At 39.2% G+C, this 26,705-nt stretch overlaps 1 long non-coding RNA gene across 1 annotated transcript in view; it reads left to right on the forward strand.

Annotated features, from left to right (window-relative positions):
- Positions 1–1,745: 1,745 nt before the first annotated feature.
- Positions 1,746–26,705, forward strand: part of LOC138170373 (uncharacterized) — a 464,687-nt gene continuing 439,727 nt past the window's right edge. The window contains exons 1-2 of the long non-coding RNA XR_011170594.1: positions 1,746–1,951; positions 2,210–2,379. This is a non-coding gene — a long non-coding RNA (uncharacterized lncRNA). The remainder of the gene's footprint in view (positions 1,952–2,209; positions 2,380–26,705) is intronic.

The raw sequence follows: 26,705 nt of genomic DNA on the forward strand, positions 1-26,705 counted from the left end.
GATGAATCTTCCTGACTCTAGGCCAGGCACTCTATGCACTTTGCCACCCAGTTGCCCTGGTGTTACATAAAGCCATAGAGATGATCATCAAACTATATAACACTTTGGCAATTGTTGTTGCTGAGTCCTTTCAGTCATCTCTGATTCTTGGTGACACCATTTGGGGTTTGCTATTTCCTTCTCCAGAGTCTTTCTGACTCCAGGCTCAGCACTCTATCCACTTTACCACATAACTGTTCCAAAGTTATGCAGGAAGTCTTCCCAATTTTCATGGGATCACTGGATTTGGAGCTGAAAGGGACCTTAGAAACTTCCTAATTTTATAGAGTCTGAATGCGGATGGAAGCAAACCACTTGCTCTCTCTCTCTCTCTCTCTCTCTCTCTCTCTCTCTCTCTCTCTCTCTCTCTCTCTCTCTCTTTCTCCTCTCTCTCTCTCTCTCTTTTGGTTTTGTTTTGTTTCTTCTTTCTCACTATTCATTCCATTGGTTATAATTTTTCTTTACAACTTGACTAATGTTTAATGTGAAGGTATTTGTAGATCCCATATTGGATTGCATGCCGCCATGGAGGGTGGGAAGGGTGTAGGAGGGGGAAGGGCAAGAACATTTGAAACTCAAGGGATTGTGGAACTGAATGTTGTAAACTAAAAGTAAATAAATAAATTTAGATGAAATAAAGACGCTTTCTAATTCAACCCCCTTACTTTACTGTGAAAGAAACTGAGGCTCAGAGAAGAAAAGGAATTTGCCCAAAGTCAAGTTCCAGAGAGAACACGACTTTGTTTTGCCTCAGAAATTATTTCAACTGGTCTCAATTAGGCAAATGAACTTGAAGATAATTGGCAGTTTGGGTGGGATATTTATTTGGCTGTTTTGGTTTTCTGGTTGGATCCTGTGATTTCATTAGTTGTAAGGAACTCCCAGTGAGGAAAATTCTGTCTAGGGATGCAGATTGCAGCTCTTCTGAAACGTAACTCTTAGCACTTCCAAAAGCCCAAGGTAGGCTATTGCAGAAAATATTTCCTGTTCCATAGTAATGTCGTCTTCTAGTTGCTGAGGCCTCTGTCCCTGGATGGACATTTATTAAGCACTGTGAAGCATTTATTAAACCTGTTCCCGGCCTACGGGCATCAGGGGATAAGTGTCCAACGTATTCATCCACAATATTGATGACTAGGGCCTCAGGATGCATGGCACTGAGTAGAACTCCAGCTAAAAGCTCCGTAGCCTGCCTTTCTCCAGACAGGAGTTGTTCTCCATATGTGGCTCCAATGTCCAGCTCAAACAGAAACTGGAACAGCATCACTTCAACTACATAAAAGACAAACCAGGAAATTGTGAAAAGTGGCTTCAAAACAACCTGGTTGTGGCAGCCAGGTCTCCATGGGCAATACCATGCTCCTGGCCTTTCACATTTATTTACTCCAGAATCTTGTAAGTGACATGAATGTAGTGGAAGCCAATATGTGAGGTTAGATAGGGTGACCCCAAAATAGCAAGATCCAGGTCTTAAGGGGAAGGCAGTCCTGCCCAGGCCATAGATGGGTGTGCCAGTGCACTCCAGGGTAAGCCGAACAGGCAGGCTTTTAGGGGCACCACTCAGTACCATACCTGTGAGCTGTTCCTGAATTGACAGGAAAGATACTATTTTTAGTTTATAGAGAACTCGGTGGGACATGGGCAGAGGGAGGGGCCTGTCTTCATACTGGGGGGACTATAAGGAGAACAGCCAGTTGGCTCTTTCCACCCTGAGCACAGCTGTGGCCCCTAGAGATGATTCCAAGCACCTCCAAGGTGATTAAGCTGTAAGCTCCATGAAAGGAGGGGCAGGTGTAGAATAAAAAGGTCTAGACTGAGCACAGTTCTCTACAGAAGGAAGATTCCATTCCTGTCTGCTGCCTACACCTGAGATGCTGAAGCAAGCCAGGGGAGGAGACGGGAGCTTGTCAAGGTATATATACTGCTAGATTCAGCTTCGGGAAGATGAGTCCAAGTTCAGTTTCTCATACATTCTGGCTCTTGACCACCAGCAAGTCACTTAAAACTCTCAGTGCTTCAGCACTGTTTCATTTTCCCCCAAACCACCCATTCCCTGCCCCCCAATTCCCATGGGGAAAGAGGAGATAATTTATTCATCTCCATGGGGTTATAACCACCATGACAAACGGCCTCTCCATGGTTTTGTTTTTAAACACCTTGAATATTACAGAACAAAGTTAAGTTCTCAATGAGAAGCTAGAGATGAGATCTGGGAAAGGAATGTGGAGAGGCTACCTGGAGAAGTGCCATGAACTCTGCAGGCTTCTCCCCATCCTCACACTGTTCTGACTGGATGCCAGGAATTGCTGACACCCAGAGCCTGAGCTGAGAGCAACCCAAGTGAGTCACAAAAAAATAACTCTAGGAAATGGGAAGTAACTGCATATAGAGGAGGGGTCAGGGTTGGAGAGTACAATGGAAATACTTCGCCTGTTCAGAAAATGGGCATCCTAACTTTTTCAGCATAGGCCTAATCTCCCCTGCCCCTGTTTACCAGGCCCATGCTGTCATTTGTTTCAATTACACCCCTTCTCTTTGGAGTGTGGTCTTCAGTGGCCGAAAGTGTCCCATTTCCACTTTCATGTTCAAAAGGCAACCATGAAACCAAACAAAAACTTCTGTTTGGTCCACATTGTTCGATTGCTATAAGCCCTACAATTCATTGCTCAGGCTCATTCCTTGAAATTTGTTGGTCATTTTAAAAAAATATTCTTAATGGAGTACAGTGGGCTTAATAGTAATTTTTTTTTAAGGGAGATGCCAAAGAGTAGATTGTTGAGAGTCTCTAGCAGCTCATATCAACTGAAATCCAGGGACAAGGAATATGTGATTAAAGAAACCTCAGGGCAGGCTGTTCAAATACGTGTCTGATGCCTCCTAAGCCATGAGGTAACCATTAGGGACTTTGAATGTTTGGCTGAGTTCATGGAACTCAGAGAGTAAAAGCAGACTTCCAAAATCAGTTTAGTGGATATTCCTCATCTAAACACCTTCTTTCCATTTTCAAAGGCTCCTTTCCCCACTCTATCTCCCTCTGCCAAAAAAAAGTTTGATTCAATTCAACATGCATTTGTTCAATAACTATTATGTGACAGGCACTGCACTAAGGCACTAGGGATCAAAGTCTGTGCCTCGAAGAGCTTACATTTTACTGAGGGGAAAAAAGTGTGTGTGTGTGTGTGTGTGTGTGTATACATATTATATATATGCAGATATATACACATAGAAAGAGATGTACACATATATACACACACATACATATCTATAGAGATAAGTATGAAACATACAGAGTAAATGCCAAGTACCGTGTTTCCCCGATAATAAGACACTGTCTTATAATTTTTTTTGGAAAGAAAAACACCAGAGGGCTTATTTTCAGGGGAGGGCTTATGTTGTCCTGCCTCAGCTCTCCTCCACGGCACTGCTCTCAATGGCGCCAGCAAGCAAATCACTGGGGAAGAACAGGATGACGTGCTCACTGCTGCAGCTCTGATTGGATGCAGCTCGGAGCGCGGCGTGCGTTTCACCCGGTGGGGGGAGGGGACAGTGCATACAGAGGGTACCGTAATGTAGCATGTAGCGCAGGGGATCACCTTCACTACAGTAGCAATCTCAGTAGGGCTTATTTTCGGGGGAGGGCTTATTTTAGAGGAATCTTACACAGTAAGGGGAGGGCTTATTTTCGGGATAGGTCTTATTATCGGGGAAACACAGTAAAAGGGGAAGGGGAGAACTATCTACTGAAACAAAGAAAACTGACATACAATTTCCTACCTTTGGTTTCATAGCTGTGATTTCATTGGTATGAGTTGTTCTGAGTGTACAAACTCCCTCCACCAATGATGATCAATTTTTCAGCAGCCTTTAAATTTTAGAGTTGCCTGAAATACTGAGAGACTGTGACTTGCTGTAATGCGAATGTAAATTTTAAAGATCTTCCCTGCCCCTAGGCTAATGTGCACCTGAAGCCTGGGGTGGGAGGCTTGTTTTTCAGTAGATACTTCTTGATTGGCTAGTGAGTCAATAAGGTTGTTATATTCTCTGAGCCAGGAGAAGGCTATATAAGCCCTGATGTGTAGCTTTGTTTTGGGACTCACTTTGAGAAGTGTTTTGTGATTTGATCTGAATTCTGGGAAGCCGTTGTTGAGAGTCCCCCGGCTTTGAAAAACCCAGAATGTGGAAACCCAGATGTTGACTGGGTATGGATGTAATGGTTGGACAGTTTGGAAATCTGTCTACTTGATGTTTCTGTCTTGATAATTATGCCTGTATACTTTGAGGTTCAGGGTGCTGACCTTTTCTCCTGAACAAGGTAAACGATATATGTCTGACTGATTAAAGTAAGCTTGGTAACCCATTTTGAGTTGCTTTCCTTTAACAAAGCAGATCCAAGAACCTGTGGTAGCTGCAAACCCTGAGGACGCTTGGGGTGCTTGCTGCTACACTTGCCCAGGGTCACACAGCCATTATGTGTTAGAGGCAGGACTTGAACCCAGGTCTTCCTAATCCCAAGATTAAGTTACACTCTATTCTACTGTACTATCTATTTAATATCCTGCCCCTTCCCCCCAAAAAAAAATCCAGACCAACTAAATCTGGTGCAAAGGGATTATTTTTGTTTTTGTTTTCCTCTAGTCTTTAAGCCTAGAAAAGCTTATAGAAAGTGAATCTCACTTATACAAAGGACAAAAGTATTTTTGTAAGTATTTACTGTATTGTACAGTATTTACTGTAAAAACAGTAAGCATTCATTTAGATGTGAGACAGAAGAAGGTTGAGTAACTAGAAGTGTCCTTTTACAGAGCATTGGCCTGGGTTCCAGGCCCAGGTCATTGGGGAAGTGTGACTTGGGTAAATTTCTAGGTCTGTGTCCTCAATCATAACAGGAGGGTAGGATGGATGATCTCTATGCCCTGTTCTGATTAAAATTCTGTCTTTGTAGAGAAACAAAAGGAGAGATGTTTCCTTGGAAAACCACTTATTCTTTTGCATTTCATGGTATATCTTTACAATTGAAGCAAGTGGGAAGCAAACTTTCTGCATGGCATGAGTTGAAAGGATTCAACCTCACACTGGAAAATTCATACAGTTCCATGCCCGTCATCCACTCTGAAGAGAAGTGGGAGGGATGAAAAAAACATAATGAAGTCCTAGAGCTTCTAAGTGGACCTTGTTTGTGAGTCATTGACCAGTGTATAAGTGATTTGAGCAGTAATGATCAGGCTCAGAACCAAGACTAGACAAGGGAGAATCTCTTGAGACTTGTTGAATTGGACAACTAATATCCACTCATCATGATTCATGTAATGAGAAAAGGACCTAAAGACTAGGTCTGGGTTTATGAAGTCCTGGGCAGGAAACTGTTTTTTTTTTTTTTTTTTGGTGGGGAGGAGGGGGAAGGAATGTTCTTATCCCTGATTCTGAATGAAATCAAGAGTTTCAGAAGAAAAAGTCAGGTTTGGGAAGTGACCGGTTAAGCTAGTTGGTGAGGAAGAGGGTATCAGAGAACAGAGTTTGGATTTCTAGATCAGTCTTTAATACACAAAAATAGCATCCATGCTACTTAAAAACACACACATAAAATTCAAAGGGCTCATTCATATGCTGGACAAGAGAACCAACACCTGAAAAGATCTTGATTGACTGGCACAATGGGCCATTAATTTCTCCTACCAGACTGTCTTTAGGGAAGAGATCATATCTTATACATCTCCTTCTGTGCCTAGTAACAAAGCAAAGTTATCAGCCCCACTCTCTCCTCCAGAGTCATTGGAGTTCAGTGGCAAGACAGGTCAAGACAACTGGCAATGGCTCCAGATGCATACCTTGGTCTTTTTAGGTTAAGATCTTTCCCAGGTCTCAGTTTGTCTGAGGCAACACCCATTCAGTGATTTAAGGCTAAGTGAGAAGTGAGGCAAAAAGATGGTCTAGTTTGCCTTCATAAAAGTATCAATCTAGGAAGGGAAGACATTCAGAGTTTCTGGCCAGAGCAGAAACGATTGCTATTTACACTCACTCTGAGCCATCAAAACCCAAACAATGAGCAAATGAGTCTTTAGCTGGGACCTGTTAATGGACAATCAGCAAAAGCCATAGTGATTTGGGTTTAAAAGAATTGAAGGCATAAAGATAGGTACATAGGAAATAAAACTATCCATATTTGTTGATGATATGATGGTATGCTTGGAAAATCCTAGGTAATCAGCAAAGATACCGAGACAAGTTTCAGCAAATTTACTAGTTTTACAATAAACTCTGAAAAATCAATAGCATTTCTATATAGTAATAACAGAACCCAAGAAGAAATAATAGAGAAATCTCAATTAAAATAATAATAAAATGCATAAAATATCTAGGAATTTATTTAACCCTCACACAGAAATTTATATAAATTCAATTACAAAGCGCTCATTAAAGAAATAAAGAACAACTTAAATAGGAGGAGGAAAGAATATTCGGTGCTCTTGGTTAGCCAATATGATAAAAATAAACCACTACTAAATTTATACTTTTAACACTATCCAATCAAAGTACCAAGTGAATACTTTATAGAACTTGATAAATTAATAACACAATTCATTTGGAAAAACAAAAGACCTAGAATATTGAGGGAAATGATGAAAAGAAGTAGGAATGAAGGAAGAATAGCACTTCCAGACCTCTAACTATGTTATAAAGTAGCAGTTTTCAAAACCATCTGTATTGGTTAAAAAATAGAATGATTAATAATAGACTACACATAGGAGAATTAGGAAAAATAGAATTCAATAAACCAGTGTTTGATAAAGTGGAAAACATAAATTACCTAGGGAAAAATAATTACTTTATAAAAAATACTAGGAAAATTGGAAATCAGTCTGGCAGAAATTAGGTTTAGACCAATATTTTACCACACTCCAAAATGTATCTTAAATGAATACAGGACCTTAATATTGAGGAAAATATTATTCTAAAAAAGTAGAAGAGAAGCAGATACAGATAGCAGAAATTACAAAAGGTAAAATAGATAACTTTGGTTACATGAAACTGAAAAGTCTCTATATAAGCAAAATTAATGCATGCAGAACAAAAAGGAAAGTGTTTGTATGGGGAAAAATTTGTATTAAATTTCTCTGATAAGAGTTTGGTATGTAAGAAATACACATATACCTAGCTGTGTAACCTTGAGCAAGTTACTTAATCCCAATTGCTTAGGGGCAGCCAGGTGGTTCAGTGAGTAAGAGCGCTGGCCCCAGAGTCGGGATGACCTAGGATCAAATCCGGGCTCAGATACTTAGCACTACACCCAGAAATAACTGGCCATGTAACCTTGAGCAAGTTACTTAACCCCAATTGCTTTTTAAAAAATACACATATGTGTATTGTATATATACATATGTATATACATGTGTGTATATGTGTATTCACACAAATATTTTCTGTACATACATATGAATGTGCATGTGGATGCATATGTGTATGCATATGTACTCCAATAGATAAGTGGTTGAAGGAAATTAACAAATAGTTCTCAAAAGAAGAATTGCAAAGTATTTGCAACCACATGAAAGAATGCTCCAAATCATTACTAATAAGAGAAATACAAGTTAAACCAACCCTGAAGTTTTACCTCATACTCTGCAAAATGATAATTATCAATGCTGAATAAAGTTGTAGAATGATAGGCACAGTAATACATTGTTGGTAGAGCTGTGAAATGGCATGACTATCTTAAAAAGCAATTTGGAATTGTCCAAATAAAGTGACTAAAACGTCCACAGCTTTTGAACTAGTGACTCCATTACTGACTGGGTTTCTAAACCAAAGAAGTCATTGATAAGAAGAAAATCTCCATATATGCCAAAACATTTATAGCAATGCCTTTTGTGACAAAAAAAAAATTAGAAACCAAGTAGGTGCCCATTGACTAATGAATGGCTAAACAAATTTTGATACATGAATGCAATGGAATATTAATGTATGAGATGAATACAGAGAAGCATGGAAAGATCTAAATGAGCTGATGCAGAGTGACATAAGCAGAGACAAGAAAATAATATACACAGTAACTACAACAATGTAAATGTAAAGAACAAGAACACATGAGCATGCACGTGCGTGCACGCACACACACACACACACACACACACACACGTTGAAAGTGAATGTAACCAGACCATCAAAGTTGCAGGAACTAGATATGCTTAACATGGAGATGAGAAGGCTTAGGATGAATATGATAGTTGTTCTCATATATTTGAAGTGGTCATGTAAATGAGAAAGTGATGGAGAAAATGTTAATAACATAGATGATACTTAAAAATCTACCAAGCTTGCATTTTTGGAGAGTCTGTTTTTGAATATTTACCAGCAAATGGACTTGTTCTGCTTAGTCCCAAAAGACAGAACTGGGAACAAAGAATATAATTTGTAGAGAGGCAAATTTAGGCTCAATATAAGGACAAACTTTCTAACAATTAGAGTTATCCCAAAATGGAATAGGTTTCCTTGGAAAATGGTGGGTTTTCTTCTCACTTGGGGCCTTCAAGCAAAGACAGAAAGACTGCTGGTTCATTTTGTTTGTTTATGTGTACATGCGTGTGTGTCTGTGTGTGTGTGAGATCTTTCTTTGTATCACCAGGCATTTAGCACAGTGACTGGCATGGAGCAGATGTTTAATAAATGTTTGTGGCCTGACTGAACTAGATGACCTTTGAGGTCCTTTATAATTTAATTCTGGGATTCCATGATTCTGGGATTCTGTTATCCTCCCAGGGTAAAAATTATCTCTGAGAACTTTGTTAAATCTCATCTTCGTTCTCTTCTCTTTCTACCTTGATATGTCAACGTCATTCATAAGTCTACCAAACTGGCCTTCCTGCTGCTCTCTATACATAACACTGTATTTCCCATTTCCAGACTTTTGCACTGGCTGTCTTCAATACCCAGAATACATTCTTTCCTCCCTTCTACCTCTTAACACTCCTAGTTTCCTTCAGAGCTCAGCTTGTGCCACCTTTTACATGAAGCCTTTCTTAATGCATCCCCTCCAGGCATCATATCTTATCTTTTTTTAAATTTTTTTATTTTAGACAAATAACATAATACTTAAATACATAACAAAAGAAAAAGAAACATTATAAACCTAAATATTAAGCTTAAATATAAGAGGAAAAAACATGCCATGTGCAAAGCAGAACATTTCTTCTATTATTGTATCAAGATTCATTTTTTTATCAGAACTTTCAGGTGGTCCAATTATAACTATGTTTCCTCTTCTTGATCTGTTCTCTAGAGCCAATGTTTTTCTTATTAAATGTTTCACATTCTCTTCTATTTTTTTCATTCTTTATATTTTGTTTGTGTATGTCTTCATCTCTTATAACTTCACTGGCTTTCCCTTGCCCTATTCTGATTTTCAAGGAGTCATTTTCTTCCTTCAGATTCTGGATCTCCTTTTCTAATTGGTTGACTTTTTTCATAATCTTCTTGTTTTTCTTGTACCATTCTTATTTTTCTTTTTAATTTTTCCTCTATCTCTGTCATTTGACATTACTCTTTGGAGTAGAAGAGGGTTTCTTTGTTTCAATATCCTCCTCTAAAGATGAACCCGGGCCTTCTCTATCCCCATAGTAGCTCTCCATGATTGGATTCTTTCCCCTTTGTGCATTTTTTTGGTAATAATTTTGTTCTTATAATCACCTCTAGCCCTGGGGTATGGGGGAGGAACCATACCTCTAGTCTCTGATCCTTTTCAGTTCTCCACTCTGACCTTGAACTCAAACTAAGACCTCCATGCTCCTATAAGTGCCCACAGTCAGCAGCATCCTGGCCTCACTGCTTCTGCACTCACTGGGTCTATGCTGGTTCCTTCTCAACCCCATTGCTTTTCTTAGCACAGCTGGGCCTGGCGTTCCTTGTCAGCAGAGTTTCCCTAGATCTTCCCCAGATCAGACACCCATCATAGTCTGGGGAGGAAGCAGCCTCTCAAACCAACTAACCCCACGCCTTCCTCTTTAAGAAGCTTGCCCCTCATTGTTAAAGCAGATCCTAGTCTGGAGGTCTTTACTCTTCACAGGGAGGAAATCTGGTCCTGGGTTTTTTCTTCAGGTCTTCTCCGATTGATCCAAGAGAACCCCTATTCTGTCCCTACTATTGGTTTCACTGATCTATGTTCACCCAGAGGCACTATTTCATGTCTTTGTAGAGGAAAATCTTGAGAGATTGAAATTTTCTGCCCTACTCTACCATTTTCCTAGACTTTTTCAATGTATTGATCGGTTATGTGAATTTTTCCCTCTTTCTTTTATGTATTTTTTAAAAATACTATTTGTTATATGGATGGCTCTCTGGGAGGGCAAGCTAGGAAGACTGATGATGATATAAAAAACAGAAGGCATCAATAAATACTTATTTTTAAAAAAGAAAATTATATGTTGAATTTATTATATACTTAAAAGGAAAAGCAAAATGCATGTAATAGAAATTCATGGCTTCATATAAAATTTTCTTTTTCTCTTCAACTTCATATGTTTCTAGTGAGGTCCCAATCCTTAGAGTATGTGCAGATTTTTTTGGTGGATTCCAAAGAATATGAACAATATACCATGCCTGGTTTCAATCCAGCGTATGGAAACTGGCCATGAGTGACTGATATGGAGGAGTGAAGAGGAGACTTCTAATTGACTAAGGAGCTGAAATGACAGATGGATGATACAGGAGAGAATGAGCCAGAACTGAGAGAACATGGGGTTTGCTATGACACACCGGGAAAGGAAGAGGGAGACTACGTTATCTCCCACCCAGCCATTCTGTAACCTGAGCCCACGCCACCTTTATTTCTACTGTTTTCTTCTCCTTTGCTGATCTTAGGTGCACTTCTTTAGAATGAACTCCATCGTGTACCCCAGGATATAAGCCTCATCATCAGGAACCCCATCCTTCTTCTAAAAGTGCCTCAGTCTTGATGTTTACATCTCATCAGTACCCTCAACCCCTCTGTTTAGAGGGCTGGAGGGCAGAGAAAGAAACTTTTCCTCCAGCCTCCATTTAAAGAAAATTCCTAGGCCAGACATCTCTTCATTTCCTCTCCAGTTGTACTTCCTTTGGACTGGACTTTTTTTCCCCTCTCCACCCTTTTCAGCTTCTTTTTGTGTGTTGTCTTCTCTCATTAAAATGTAAGAACCTTGAGGGCAGGAATTGCCTTTGTTTTGTTTGTTTTTGTACAGTGGGCACTTAGAGCTGCTGTGCTAAGGCACTTTTGTTGTTCAGTCTTTCAGTGTTACCCAAATTTTCACGAACTCATTAGGGATTTTCTTGGCAAAGATATTGGAGTAGTTTGCCTTTTCCTCCTATAACTCATTTTACAGATGAGGAAACTGAGGTTTAGTAACTTGCCCAGGGTTACCCAGCTAGTAAGTATCTGAGGGCAGATTTGAACTCAGGTCTTCCTGAGTCCTAGATCTCTATCCACTTCACCTTAATAAATGTTTATTGACTGAATGAAGGAATTAAAGTATATCCTGGAACAAAATAGACTAAGTTATGACCTTGTAAACTTTGAAAGGTCAGAAGAATCATCAGAAGTCTCCTTGCAACCAGAATTGGTAGCAGAGACCACCACAGCCAGAAGCAGTAATAGTTGGCTACAGTGAGAAGCCACCCTGAGTAGTGATTTGATTGACTGACCTAAGAAAACTGACCAACCAGCCAAGACTCGGTGCCCTGTAAGGAGATCGCGCAGCTGAGCAAAGTTGTGGTTCCCTGAATGTACTAAAATATTTATAGCAGCACATTTTGTGGTAGCAAGGAACTGAAAACAAAATATACACAGTTAGGCTGGTTAATGGCTAAAACAAATTTTGGTACTTGATGAGTATGAAAAAGCATAGGAAGACTTACATGAAGTGATGCAAAGTGAAGTGAGCAGAACAAAAGAACAAGATACACAATGATTTCAAAAAAGGAAATGAAATGAACTATCACAAAACAACCAAAAATGAATCTTATGAGAGGATTTTTATACTCTTTATTAGAGGAAGTTATAAAGAACAAACTTGGCCCTAAAGAAAAGATAGAAAATATTTCCCCCTACTCCTTTACAAAAATGGGAGATGCATGGGTGGGGAACATTGCATATGCATTCTGAGGTGGGTGTTTGTTTTTGCTATATCGATTATTTACTTATCTTTTTTTCCTTTTCTCTATCTTTTTCTCCTAAAAAATATCCTTTGTTATAGGGTATGACTCTCTGGAAGGCATACAAGGGGAGATTTAGGCAATATAAAAACAAGAAAATATGAATACAACTTTATTTTTTTAAATGCCAATTTTTGGTAACTGACAAGATTGCAATTGATACTAGCAGGAACACACTGGATGGGAGTTCATGATCGGTAGTATTAAAAGGCAAAACACTTAGGTTCAACTCCTATAACCCTGAGAATAAAAGTAATCATCAGCCCTCTGGGGACCCAACTTGCCAATGGGAGTTTGAGTAAGGTCAGAGATAGAAATGCTCATTTTATTAGGTATTTATGTTCAGAATTACATGTATGTATGTATGTATGGAGAGAGGGGGGGGGAGGGAGGAGGGAGCGAGAAAGCTCTGCAATTTCTTATTACATATGAGAGATATCGATTTTGAAAAGGCAATGAAAACTCTAATTAGACAAGAACATATCTCAATTACCTATGGGGTTTGTGAAATCAAGTAAGTGGAGGTTAATAAAATCCAGCAAATGGACACTAGGCTCACATAAGCAAGCAGAGTTAAATTTCAAAATCTGGGGTCTGGGGGATCCCTCTGGCTACTTAATTCATTTCCCATGTTGTCTCCTAGGGAAGTGACTGATGGCTGATGGACACAGATTTCTGGCCTAGGTTACATGGCCCAGAAAACATTACATGACCATTCCCAGCTGTTGCTCTTATAGTGGGTACCGCCAGCTATCATAGCAGATCACATCACAAAGTAAAAAAGAAAGAAAGCTCCCATCTTCTCCCCTGGGAAAAGAAAAAAATGACATGAAGAAAAACTTCAACGTTTATGATTCCTGTTTTTCCTGGGGTGGGGAGTAAGGATTCTGATTCATTCAATTACACATTACCTTCCTAGGAAATAGATGAAAAACATGGCGCAAATTCACCCCTGTATTCCAAGCCCCCATAACTACAAACGTGCTTACATTCTTGGCGGCATCTGGGCAGCAGCTGGATTGCCCTGAAGAGTCCCCCCAAAATGAAGCTTGGCAATCTGTTATATTGTTTGGCTCAGTCATTGTTCCTCTCCACAATTTTATATACTATAGTTTCAGCTCAGGGGAATGCTAATCCCAATACATCTGACAAGAAGTTCTAAATCGCTTTTCAAATAATTGCTTTTTCAGATATCTTACCTCAGTTTCTGACGAAGAGATCTTAAAGCAGCCCAGATTCCTGATTCCAATTGCATTTTGAGGAGATGTTGTCCACCAACCATTTATTAAGTATTAATTACATGTCAAATACTGGACTGTGGACAAAAGGGCAATTAGGAAGCATGATTTTTGCTCCCTGGCATGAGACAAAAGAATAAAGGGAGTATAAATTTGTTAAATGTCATCCTCGACTTTAAGAAATTACCTATAGTCCAATTGTTAATCAGCCCCTGGTGACCATCCATCCTCAGACTTATCCTTTGAGTTTCAGAAAAATCTGGGGAAGATAAGACAAGAGCAAACCTCTCATCTCTTTCCCTTTATCCCTCTCCCAGGACCGTGAACCCCTTGAGCCCAAGGGGATAGGGCAGAGTAGAGAGAATGCACTTCTGGTAACGACCCTCGTACTCTCTCCTTCCAGACATGCTCCTATCTCATGGCCTCAACTCAGAAACGTTCATTATTTGAGAATTAGACATAGTTTGGTTATTAGCTTCAGATTATGATTTGAGACAGGCAGTTTGTATCTGGAAAATTACCCTCACATGTCAGACACCTAATCTAGAAGTTACTCCAGGTCAAATGTACTCAGTGGGTTTGCATTGAAACCACTTAGAGAAACTGGGAACCCCTACCAATGTATTTACTTTTATTAGTCAAGTCAGATATGAACAATCAGTTCAAACCAAAAGCATTTAATGAAATAAATAGTAGAAGAGTAATAGCACAACATTCCTCCCATAAACCTGGACCATATAAATATATAAATATAAATCTGTGTGTGTGTGTGTGTGTGTGTGTAATCGGTAGGGTGAGAAGACACACATAGTTATTGAGAAACAGTGTGGTGAACTTGGAGTCAGAAAAAAGAGTTTATATCCTGCCTCTGACACTAACTCTCTATGTGACTTTGGGCAAGATGCTTAACCTCAATGAGCCCAAAGCTCCTGTTCTATAAAATGTAGCTATTAATAACTATAGTACCTACCTCACAAAATTGTTATGAGGTTTCAATAAGATAATAAATGCAAAGTACTTTGTGAACTAAATAAGTATCTGTTTTTATTGGGTGAATTACTATACCACTACTACTCAGAAATTCTAGGTTGAGAAGAAAGGAAGGCTTAATTACTCGATCTTTTTTTTTTTTAATGGGCAAAAACTTCTCTGAAACATGCTAATTCCTTCTCTCCTTCCCATGTTGTCTCCTCTTTTCTACCTATTTTCTATTATTAATTAATTAGTTATTTTTAGTTTTCAACATTAACTTCTATAAGATTTTGAGTTCCAATTTTTTCCCCCTCCCTCTTCCCAGCACTGCATACAATCTGATCTAGGCTATACAAGTACAACCATATTAAACATATTTTGACATTAGTCACATTTTGAAAGAAGAATCAGAACAAAAGTCTCCCTACTTTTCTTACTATATTCTAAATGTTTTTCTATTTCTTCTATCTCCCTCTCCTTTTCCAGTTACTTTTCTCCCTCTCACCTCTTTTTCTTCCCTTTCTCTCTCCTTGAAGGAAAAAGGATTGCAGGGGAGTTTGTGGTAGTGATCAGCAATTAGGAAAAGGAAAAGAGAGAGATTTTATTTGCCTTATTTTTCTCCCTCCCCTGCCCCAAACCTGCATCTAGTCCTGGTTTGGGTATGGATGAGTTAGGGCAGATACGTTTCTTTTCCATTGCACATCCTAGGAGCAAGAGACTTTTGAATCCAGCATGCAAGTTAAAATTATAAAATTGACATGTGGGGTACGTCTGGATTAACAGGAAAAACATCTGGAAACCTGGGTACCATCTGCTTTTTAGTTGTATATTAACAATAACCAGAATCCTCTAGGATCTACTCTTGGAAAAAAAATGCAAAGGGGCTAAAATACATAATTTTTCTCACTTCAAGATTAAAAAAAATCAAATTAATGACAATTTACTAAGCATCTACTAAGGCATCATGATGGGACCTATGAATGATTCTTTGGAAGGAGGGAAGTTCTCTAGTCAGGGATGTTCTTGAGCAGATCTTTCTAAGCAGAGGTATTATGTGGCAGTGTAATGATTTAAAAAAAAAAAAAAAGAGAGGAGCCAGAGCATCAAATCTCAAGATAGTCCCAGTGTTACCCATATCTTATTCCGAACCATATCCACAGACTATGACCTCCAGAAAGCCTAGAAACACTGCCAAGCAAAAAGTAGCTAATGACAACCCACCCAGATAAACACTTCAGAAAATAAAGGTTAATCTGTGAAATCTCCTCCTACCTCCACCTAAAACTAACTAGAGTGGGCCTTAGGCATAAGTAAATTTGGAGATTGCTGACTTCCTTATTTCACAATTTTGCCTAGGGCCAACTGTGACCACAACTGTCTCATTTCTGAAAGGCAACAGTTTGCACTTACCACATCTGACTCTGAATGCAAACTCAGACATTGATTTGTTTTAGTCAAAATATGATCACAGGCATATTGCCCATATCAATAGAAAACACAGGTGAGTTTCCTTTCCTATATTCTAACCTCTACTCAAAATTACCAGCCAAGCAAAAACAAGATTCCCTTTTTATTTTTTAATCCCCCAAATGCAGTCATTAACTACAATCAATCTCTAACAGATTTACCCCACCATCAAAATCCACAGTCCCCTTTGTTAAAAGTCAAATGTTTCCCAAGATATCTTTGAAAGTAGCAGTGGTAGCTTGCTGTCCTGGTACAGGTGAGTAAGAAGGCTGAGGTATGAATTACTCTGGGCTGGTGGGAAGAGGGGGTGCTGGGGAGATTGGTGTGACTTTCCAGAACCATTTCCTCCTCTCTGGGGGGCTGATTTTCTTTTCAAAGCGGGTTGCAGTAAATCAGTGGATACTAATCTCAATGCCTAGCCAGTTAACTGTCCAGCCAACGTGGCTAACTCATTTGCCCAAATAAACTCATTCTAAATATATCCTCTTTGACCTAATTGTTCCATCATTTTCAGTAGTGTCCTACTTTCCATGACCCCATTTGGAGTTTTCTTCACAAAGATACTAGAGTTATTTGCCATTTCCTTCTCCGGCTCATTTTACAGATGAAGAACTGAGGCAAACAGTTAAGTGACTCATCCAGGGTCTAGTGTCTGAGGTCAAATTTGAACTCAGGTCTTTGACTCCAGAAAGACTGCACCACTAACTGTCTTAGCTGCCAAAGGCCCTCTGGCTTAGGAAGTTGCAAAAATAAAATAATAATGCTTTCCTTTTAACTCCAAGACCCTGGCCACAAACATTTCTTTGGAAAAAACATCTCTTTTCCCTGACTGTTTCCAATTGTAATCTAACAAAATTTCACTCAAACAATAGCAGACACCATTTAGCAATTCAATTATCAATAGTTTTATCACATTTTGGCTCAAGAAAACAAATGAAACTTTTCAACCTCAAGGGTAAATGAATTTTTAAGAAAAAATGAGAAGCCTCCCAATGCTAGAGGAAACTCCAGGCTTGGAACCTACACCAACATTCTAGAGAGAGAAAGGAAAAGGGGAGGGGAGGAAACTGAAGCTCTTGGGCCTTGGTCCAAAAGACAAATTAATTTCAGCAGCATAGGATCCATTGGGCCAGAGCTAGTACACACAGCCATGGGTGATGAGTCCCTTCATCCAAAAGTGAATGGGTAAGTTTAGAGGGTAATTGGGAGTTGCCGGTTTGAAGTTCAAACTGAGAGTAGGAGGCAGAGAGAGGAGGAAAGTGCCTCCAATATTTCTGTGGGAACCACAAGCATACATCTCTAGTGTCCTGACCTCCTTGGAGATATTAAGACAGTACTACACAAATAAGAATACTAAGTAGAGATTTATACACAACACCTTAGTGAGTTCATTCATTCAACATGTTTGTCTATGATATGTTTTCCAAAGCTTTTAAACAACCTATTACATGGTATTATATATCATCATATATTATATATAGTAATATATTAAGTCCTTGCCATGAAAGCAAGAACAAATGATCAGAAATCACTTTCCTGTTACTTTCTGCAGGTGGGAAAACATACCATACAGGTGGATCCCCTTTATCTTCACTTACTCTTGCTGGGGACTCCCAGAGCCACTGTTCATTCTGGACCTGGCCTGACCTAGAGGAAAAACACAGTACAAAGTATAGTCGCATGCTACCCTCATGCTCACCAGCATCAGCTTTGCTGAATTTATATACAATGAAGTCAATGTCTTGATGAAATTTGTTTATGATTCCTGTTACTATATATTAATTTATTTACTACTGACAAACTTATACCAGTAACTAGAGAAACATTATATTAGAAATGAGATGACAGTTGGTATTATCACAGTTTTACAGCTGAGGAAACTGAGGCTCAAGGAGAAAAAGGGATTTGCCCAGATTCACAATTAGAAGAATCTGGAGTAGGACTTGAACCTAGGTAGCACGGGTTGTGAATTTCTCCTGAAATAAAGGGATGCAAGAAAGTACATGTTATTATTAAAAGACTCTCAGTGATAAAAACCTGTCACAAAATCTGGACTGATGGGTGAGAACTTTCTGATCCTTTGTTCCAGATAACTTCTGGATCTAGCCATGGTTGGCTGTCTAGTCCTTATCCTAACTCACTGTGTAAGGAACCCAAACTACAAATAGCTGATGCAGACAAGCCAAAGTGATTGATTCTGTGTGAGAGATGAACTAGAAAGCTTGGAGACAGTAGTATTTCCAGTTCAATGTAGTTTCTAATTAGCTAAAGATTAACCAGAAGCTCCTAACTTCTGTTGAAAATCTTTTTTTTAATTAATTACAGCTAGGTCCCTATTAGTGTGAGTAATTAATCCTGTGGAATGGTTGTAAGTATTCAAATTCACACCAGTTATAATTACATAAAATGTAGTCATTGGTTCCAGCCCAGTGGAAGGATAAGTAAGAATCTGAATGAATCCAATGAAACCACTTCTTTGGAATTTCTTGTTCACATTAATTGGGACCTGGCTATAGAGTTTTTTTACTGCTGGCTTATACTTAGACTTTCTCATCAAAGGAATTCCCTCCACTGTCAACTCATCTATGCCTCGATAGATAATCCTTAAGGATCTCTAATGGACATTTCAGTTCTGAAATTCTATGACTCTGTGTCTGTTTTTTTTTTAGTACTAGCCTCTGCCTCCATTCCCATCAAATACCCACATCCAAATACCTCATCCATCATGTCTCCCCAACTCCATGAGTTCCACAGATGGCCTTTCCCAACAATACAGAAGTTAGCACCAGTTTTGGCATCAGAGGATCAAATCTGAACTCTATTACTCCCTGTGTGACTTTGTATAAATCACTTAAAACTCAATAAAATTGGGAACTGGAGATGGCAGGGACTTAACTCAATGATTTCTGATGTCCTGTCTAGTTCTAAATCTATGATCCTGAGATTTTTGTGTTAAGGTCTCAAGTTTGATCCAACATAGAATGCCCTCCAAAATAATTTCATTGGAGACTTAGACCCACTGGTATTATTAAATAATTAGTTTAATTACAATTATGATAATTGCATGATTATAATGTTCCCTTCTTCAAGAATTCCGTTGATATTCCTGGATTGGTGCTAAAGGGAAAGTTACATTTGCAATGTTATTTTTTCAGCTCTCTATTTCCCCCCCAATATGTGGGGCAATCCAAGAAAGAACAGGGGAAAAGAATGGGAATAAGCATTTTTATAGTACCTATTATGTGCCAGACACTATGCTAAGCACTTTTCAAATATTATCTCATTTGATCTTCACAACAACACTGTAAAGTAGGTGCTGTTCTTATCGTCATCTTACAATTGTGGAAACTGAGGCAAACAGAAGAAATGATGAAGATGAAGTGAGCGAACCAAAAGAGCATTGTATACAGTAGCAGTAATATTGTTTTAAGAATAACTTTGAGCAAATACATCATTTTGATGATTATAAATGCCCAAACTGACTACAAAGGACATATGAAGAAAATCTCTATCTATATCCAGAGAGAGAACTGATAAAAGATGTATAGAATAATTTTACATACACACACACACACATATACATAAGCTATTTGTGATCCTCCCCTGGGGGGAGGGAAGAAAAAAATAAATTTACATGATAATTTTATTACATATTTAAAAGGAATAAGGGGCAACTGGGTGGCTGGGAAGTTAGAGCACTGGCCCTCAGGAGGGCCCGAGTTCAAATTCAGCCTCAGATACTTGATACTTACTAGCTATATGACCCCAGACAAGTCACTTCACCCCAATTGTCTCACAGCAAAACCCACAACCAAACAAAAAAGGTATAGCAAGTAGTACATAATAGATTTGCAGTTCTATGTGTAATTGTCTTTTTTATTATACTGTGTTATGGAAATGCTTGTTTTATTACATAAATTTAAAATAAAATAAATTTATTTTAAAAATAATAACTTGCCCAGGGTCACACAGCTACTTAAGTGTCTGAGACCACATTTGAACTCAGGTCTTCTTGTCTTCAGGCCCAGCACTCCATTCATTGTACCACCTAGTCACCTCATTTACTCAACAAACAGACAATCACATTTATTCAGAAGGAAAAATCTATTCACCCATAAGCTTGACTCACCCTCTGCCACTAACGTGAGAACGTCCGTGGAGGAAAATGGGCATATGTTTTTTAGAAAACTACTTGGGGAAACCCACCTTCCCAGGGCAGCAGTTCTTCAGGGCAGCGATCCACAACTCTAGACTGCAAGCTTTGCTGTCTCTAATTCTTTTCTCCTGGCTGCTCCCTGTTTGGTCCTCACCACTCTCCTGCTGGGAAAGCCACTCATTTTTCCACTCTCCAGCAGATGAAGTGGTGGCTAACTCTTTTTCTCCCAGTCAGTAACAAAAGGGTGCTAACAGAAAGTTACAATCTTAAGTGACAAGCAGTCCTCTTGCTCCAAAGAACTGCCAAGTCCCCTCTGATCTAGAACTAGTGAAAGATTTTGCTTTGCCTCATCATCCCTAAGCCTATTCTGGCTTAGAGCTCCTGGCAAAACAAAAAATGTGAGACCTATCTTTCCCCCTCCCAAACTTGTGAACAGTGGAAGGAAACTCGGACATCCCTGAGATGGTTCCTTTCCCTCAGACTACAGGGAACCAGAGAGAGGGAGCAATAAGCTCAATGACCTTTAACAAAGATGCAGGATTCAGTTCTCAGCCAATGAGCTTCCAGCATGAGGTGTTCCAGACTTTCCTCAGCCAATCAGCAAAGCAACATCTCCTAATCATCAAGTTTAAAAAAAAAAAGCAGCAGAAGGATCAGCTGTCTCAGCTGGAAGACTTCTACATCTTCTTTCCCCAATTCATAGTGACTCTTGCTGATTTTTCAATCCATTAATGCCTCAAATCAGAGACGCCTGGTGGTCAGTGACATCTTTATTTTATGATGTAAAAATCAAGAAATTTATTTTTGTCAGCTATGAATCCAACAGTATAACTTTCCCATAGTCACCAAACCATTATTTGATTTATAATTTTGTCGGAAACTTCAAAACTCTAAAAACATTCACATGCAAATGAGTTGATAACCATAATGTCCTGCTGTCATCATTGCCTCAGTTATCCCTCTCCCTTCAAACAGGTCTTCTCAGAACCTCCATCTGAGGGGCAGGATTGTTTTTCTCCTCTGCAGTTTATCTGGAAGATCATATTGTTTTACAAGTGTGTTTTATAATTTTTCCTTATACAAACATCCTTTCCATTCATATATATGGATGGAATAATTGCTATCAGTTAGTTTTACTCAGTGGTGTGTTGGTAAATATTTAACAACAGCTCTCTGAGAGAGAAATGTTCACAAGACACAGTTTTAAATTTCATTTGTGATACTTACATTTTCCCTGTTACTTGTCTAGAAAATTAAAAAACAATAGATCAAGCCCCAATTTGTATGAAAAATTTGCCAATTTCCAAGGTGTAAATGATTACACTGAAAATTTAATAATCAGCTCATAAGCTAGTACAAGCTGACAAGTATATCCTTTCTTTTATTGGATTGCTTTTTTTCTTTTATCATTTATTACAAGAGATAGTCCATTGGGTAAGTGAGGGAGGAAGGTTATATTTAGATATGAAAATAATATGAAAACAAAAAGATCTAAATAAAAATTACAAGAGATAGCAGCATCTCAATGGACCATTGAGATTATAAGTTCCATGAGGAAAGGGACCATATATTTTTAATAATCTCCCGAAGGATGGTCCCTTGTTTATAACTGGTAGTCAATACAAGTTTGTTGATCTGAACTGAATTAAGTTTAATTAGGGATGAACTGAAGAACACTTTTTTTCAAAAGTAACTTAAAAGGCCAGTGGAGACTGATCACCAATAGTCTGAGGTTTCTCTAGGAGCTCTAAAGGATTGATTCTGTTTCATTCTGATATGGAGGGGGTCCTGGGTTCTTGAAGGCAATATCACTGAAACCCTTTCTAGCAGATGCGCCTAAGCAAAAAAGATCTCATTGACTTTGAATGAAGTGTGAAAATCAAAAGCACTGTGTCTGTTATCCAAAGACAGCACAAGCAAAGTTCAGGTTTTGGAGAGTCTTATCAACAGAAGACTGGATACCAGGTGATAAATATTTTTGGCCATAGTATCTCAGAATGATTATGCAATAAAGAATTAGAGAGGTTGTAGTCTGCATCATAGAGAGATGGGTCACACCAATGAAATCACCAGTCTTTTGAATATAAAAGTACTGTGAACCTATTATGAAACCAAAATTCAGCCTAAAAGGATTACAGTCTCATATAGACGTAAGGTGTACACATGAGAAAAAGGGATGAGTCAGTCAATAAACATTTATTCAGTGACTACTATGTGCTAGACATTGTGCTAAACACTGGGGACATAAAAAGAGCCAAAAGGAAGTCCTTTCCCTAAAAGAGCTCACAGTCTATTGGGGAAAACAACAAGCAAACAAATATTCCCAAACAGACTACGTACAGGATAAACAGGAAATTATTGTCACAGGAAATGCGCTAGGATGACGAAGAGTTGGGAAAGGCTCGCTATAGAACAGAGGGTTCTAGGTGGGACTTGACAAACCAAGAAAGCCAAGAAGTCAAGATGGGGAGGGACAGCATTCCGGGCATGCAGGGCCGGGCAGCAAAAGAAAATGCTCAGAGTTAACATATATTTTGTTCCTGGAATAGCAGGAAAGTCAGTGTCACTGTATCAAGGAGAATATGGCAAGGAGTAAGATGTAAGACGACTAGAAAGGTGGGAGTGGAGGTGAAGGGTAGAGAGGTAAGTTATGAAGGGCACTGAATGCCAAACAGGATTTCGTATTTGATTCTGGAGGTGAAAGGGACTGCTAGAGTTTATTGAGTTGGAGGGTGATATGGTCAGCACTCCACTTTAGAAAAATCACTTTGGTGACTAAATAAAGGATGGATTGGAGTGGGAGAGACTTGAGGCAGGCAGACCTACAAGTAGGTTGTTGCCATAATCCAAATGTGAAGTCATAAGGGCTTACACAAGGGTGGTGGCAATTTAAGAGGAGTAACTGGGATGTATTCAAGAGATGTTGCAAAGGAGAAGTCTACAGGCCTTCACAACAGATTGGATATGGGGGAGAGGGGCATGAGAGATAGTGAAGGACCAAGGATGACATCTAGGCTGCAAGCCTGGGGGATTGGGAAGATGGTGATGCTCTCTACAGTAACAGGGAATGTTTGGAGTGGCAGAAAGTTTGGGGGAAAGATAATGAGGTCATTTTTAGACATGTTGAGTTAAGATGTCTGAAAGACAGTTGGAGATGCAAGATTAGAGGTCAGCAGTGAAATTAGGGTAGGATAGGTAGATTTGAGAATCATCAGTATAGAGATGATAACTAAATCCTTGAGAGATGATAAGATCAACAAATGTATATAGCATAAAGTGTATAGAGAGAAAGAATATATAGTATTAAGAGAGAAGGAAAAAGGACCTGATACAAAGCTGTATTGGATACCTACAGTTCCTGGATAAGAATCCAGTAAAAGAGACTGAGGAGTGGTCTGCCTATCAGGTAGGAGGAGAACCTCCCCCCAAAAAAAACCTGAAGAGAAGAAAGTATCAAAGAAAAGAGGGTGACCAACAGTGTCAAAGGCTGCAGAGAAGTCAAAAAGAATGAAGACTGAGAAAAGGTCATTAGATTTGACAATTAAGAGATCATTGGTAACTTTGGAGAGAGCAGTTTCTATGGAATGAAGAGAGCAGAAAAGCTGGTTTGTAGGAAGTTAAGAAGACAATGAGAGAAAATGGAAGTACCATTGATTGTAAACAGCATTCTGATAACAGTCGTATAATACCACAGCTTTATACATACACTGATATAATATAATAGAGCCTTGAGTAAGTCACTTCCCAGCAGCTCTGGACCTCGGTGTCCTCACCTGCAAAATAAAAGAGATTGGACTTCATAATATCTCAAGGCCTTCCCAGCTCTAACAAGTGAGGAGTCTGAGTTCCTATACACAGCCCGCCATGTCAATGACTATAATTCATATTTTAAAAAGTGGTTTTTCTATACCAACACTGCAGAGGGAAACAGCTGCACACACATGCAAAAAACATGTCTAGCCCACTTCAAAGAACCCTATGCACGTCTTAACCAAACCAAAGGAAAGAATTCTGAAAAGAAAGTCATAAATAAGTCTTTTGGGGAAGACATGTTCAGCATGTTTGATTTCCTTGTTGAAAGGAGGGTTTTATTTTGCTGATCTTGAGCCAGTAATACCATCAATTTAATTTTAAAATTTAAGAATTCATTTAGTATGGAAATGTCCCTCACCATAGTCAAAATGAGACCATGTGGTGTAGTAAAAAGAACACTAGATAATTGGGAGATGAGTTTTAAAATCTGCACTGATATTAACTAACCGTGTAACCTAGAAAATGTGACCTCATGGGATGATAGACTTAGACCTTCAAGGGTCCTTCAAAGGGACCACCTTGTAATTTAACAATTGAGAAAACTTGGGCCCCTAGGCCTACCTAAGGTCACCTAGAGGATTAGTGGCAAAGCTAGGACTCCAAATCCAGCAGTTTTTCCACCTGTCTAGGTCTCCATTTCCTCACCTGGAAAATGAAGAAGCTAGACCAGAAGGTCCCCTATGGTCACTTTCCCACTCTATCAATTTAGAGGAAGAAGAGTCAGCAGTCACACTTAATGATACTTCTCCCCTGTTTGTGAGGTCTGCTGTGAAGAGACATCATGTGATGGAAATGGCTTACCACAGTCAACAAGCATTTAAGAAGCTCCTGCTCTGTGTCAAGCACTGCGCTAAGTGTTGGGGGTACAAAGAAAGGTAAAACACAACCCTTGCCCTTGAGAAGTAGTCTAATGGGGGAGACAACAGGTAAATAACTTTGTACGTATAAGCCATATATAAAATAAATTGGAAATCATCAAAAGACGAAAGGCACTAGAATTTAGAGGCATCAGGAAAGGTAGCTGAAACTTGAAAAGAGTCAGTCAAGGAGATTAAAAACTCAGGTCTCTGGGTGAGAAGCTTAATGCCAGAGACTCCTTTATATTTGTTTCTCCCAGTGACTAAGACAACCTCAGAAGATTCATGGGATAATAGGAAGAATGCTAGATCTGGTATCAGAAGATCTGGATTCAAATCCTAATTCAGCTTCTTCTTTACCTTTATGATCTTGAATAAGTCATAGAACTTCTCACTGCCTTTTTTCTGTAAAATGAAATGTAAAGCTTCATTCTTAGAAAATCCCTAGGGGTAGCTAGGTGGCCCAGTGAATAGAGCACCAGCCCTGGAGTCAGGAGAACCTGAGTTCAAATCCAACCTCAGACCCTAAACACTTACTAGTCGTGTGACCTTGCACAAGTCACTTAACCTCAGTTGCCCTGCCTTCACTCCTCCAAAAAGAAAAAAAAAAATCTAAGATCTCTTACAGTTCTAAATCCTCTGATTCAACAATTGCCTAGGCAGTCTGAAGTCAGCAATGAGTGAACCCGGGGTATTCTCTTTCATCATAACATCCTTCAAGTAAAGCTACCAGTGTTTACACCTGCCCTTAAATTCAAGTAAAGTAGGTTTGGAACCTGACATAACTAAGGTCAAAACCTTGGGATTTTTCTAAATTTGAAACATTATTCTAATATCTAAATAGAAATATGAATGTGTGTGCTTTTTTTCTTTTTGGAGGGCAATTGGGGTTAAGTGACTTGCCCAAGGTCACACGGCTAGTTAAGTGTTAAGTGTCTGAGGTCACATTTGAACTCGGGTCCTCCTGACTCCAGGGCTGGTGTTCTATTCACTGCACCACCTAGCCACCCCCAGATTCTATGGAGGTGTTCTTGATGTGTCGGGTTTTTTAAGGGTCATGACTTGCTGCTGTTACCTGCCTTTTGTCAAGGACACTTGAGAACTTTATGTGATGTGTCTCAGGTAGAATGCAAAGTCACCAGAACCCAAAAGAACTGACACTTGAATCAGGGACCAAACATTCCTCTTGCTTATTTAGCCTGGGTTTTCCAAGACCCAGGAAGAGCTTCACAGGAGCATAGGAAATTCTGGGGCACCAAAAGGCAGGTACAAAGACTTACTGAATTAAAAGGTGTGAAGATCCAGATTTCCTTAAGAGTCTCCAAGTTTCTGGTTCTTTGAGCCTTGAAGACACTACTAATCAGGCTTTTTTTGTTGGAAAACAATCAGGTGAAGAGGTTTAAGTTAAAGGAGGAAAATGAGGAAGATAAAACAAAGATCAAGGGTACGATTCTCCATTGGCTGTGTGTAGCGGAGAATAAAATTAAAATAAGGACAGCTAAGTGGCCATTGGATAGAGCACCAGGTCTGGAAGCAGGAAGACCCTAGTTCAAATTCAGCCTCAGACACTTACTAGCTGTGTGACTCTGGGCAAGTCATTTAACCCTATTTGTCTCAGTTTCTTTATCTTTAAAATGAGCTGGAGAAGAAAAAGGCAAACCAGTCCAGTATCTTTACCAAGAAAACCCCAGATGTGATCACAGAGATTGGGACATGACTGAAACAACTCAACAACGATGACAATGGGGGAAAACAAAGGTGATGAGACTAGGAGAAGATAAAAGGGGAGGTCTGGAACCATCCAGAGAACAAACAAAGCCATCAGAGACACAGAAAATCAGATCGAGCTGAAATAGCAGCTTTGACAGTAACAGTCCAGTCCACAGCCTTCTGCCTCTGTTTGCCCAGAGCACCGCGCTAGGAGAAGCTCCTTCTCCCTTCACCTCCCAATCACTTTCTTTTCCATGGCCTCTCTGGGGGAGAAGG

This window comes from Petaurus breviceps, unplaced genomic scaffold, assembly GCF_028583685.1.
Source record: "Petaurus breviceps papuanus isolate PSGF00001 unplaced genomic scaffold, PetGlider_PUasm1.0 38, whole genome shotgun sequence".
Lineage (NCBI taxonomy): Eukaryota > Metazoa > Chordata > Mammalia > Diprotodontia > Petauridae > Petaurus > Petaurus breviceps.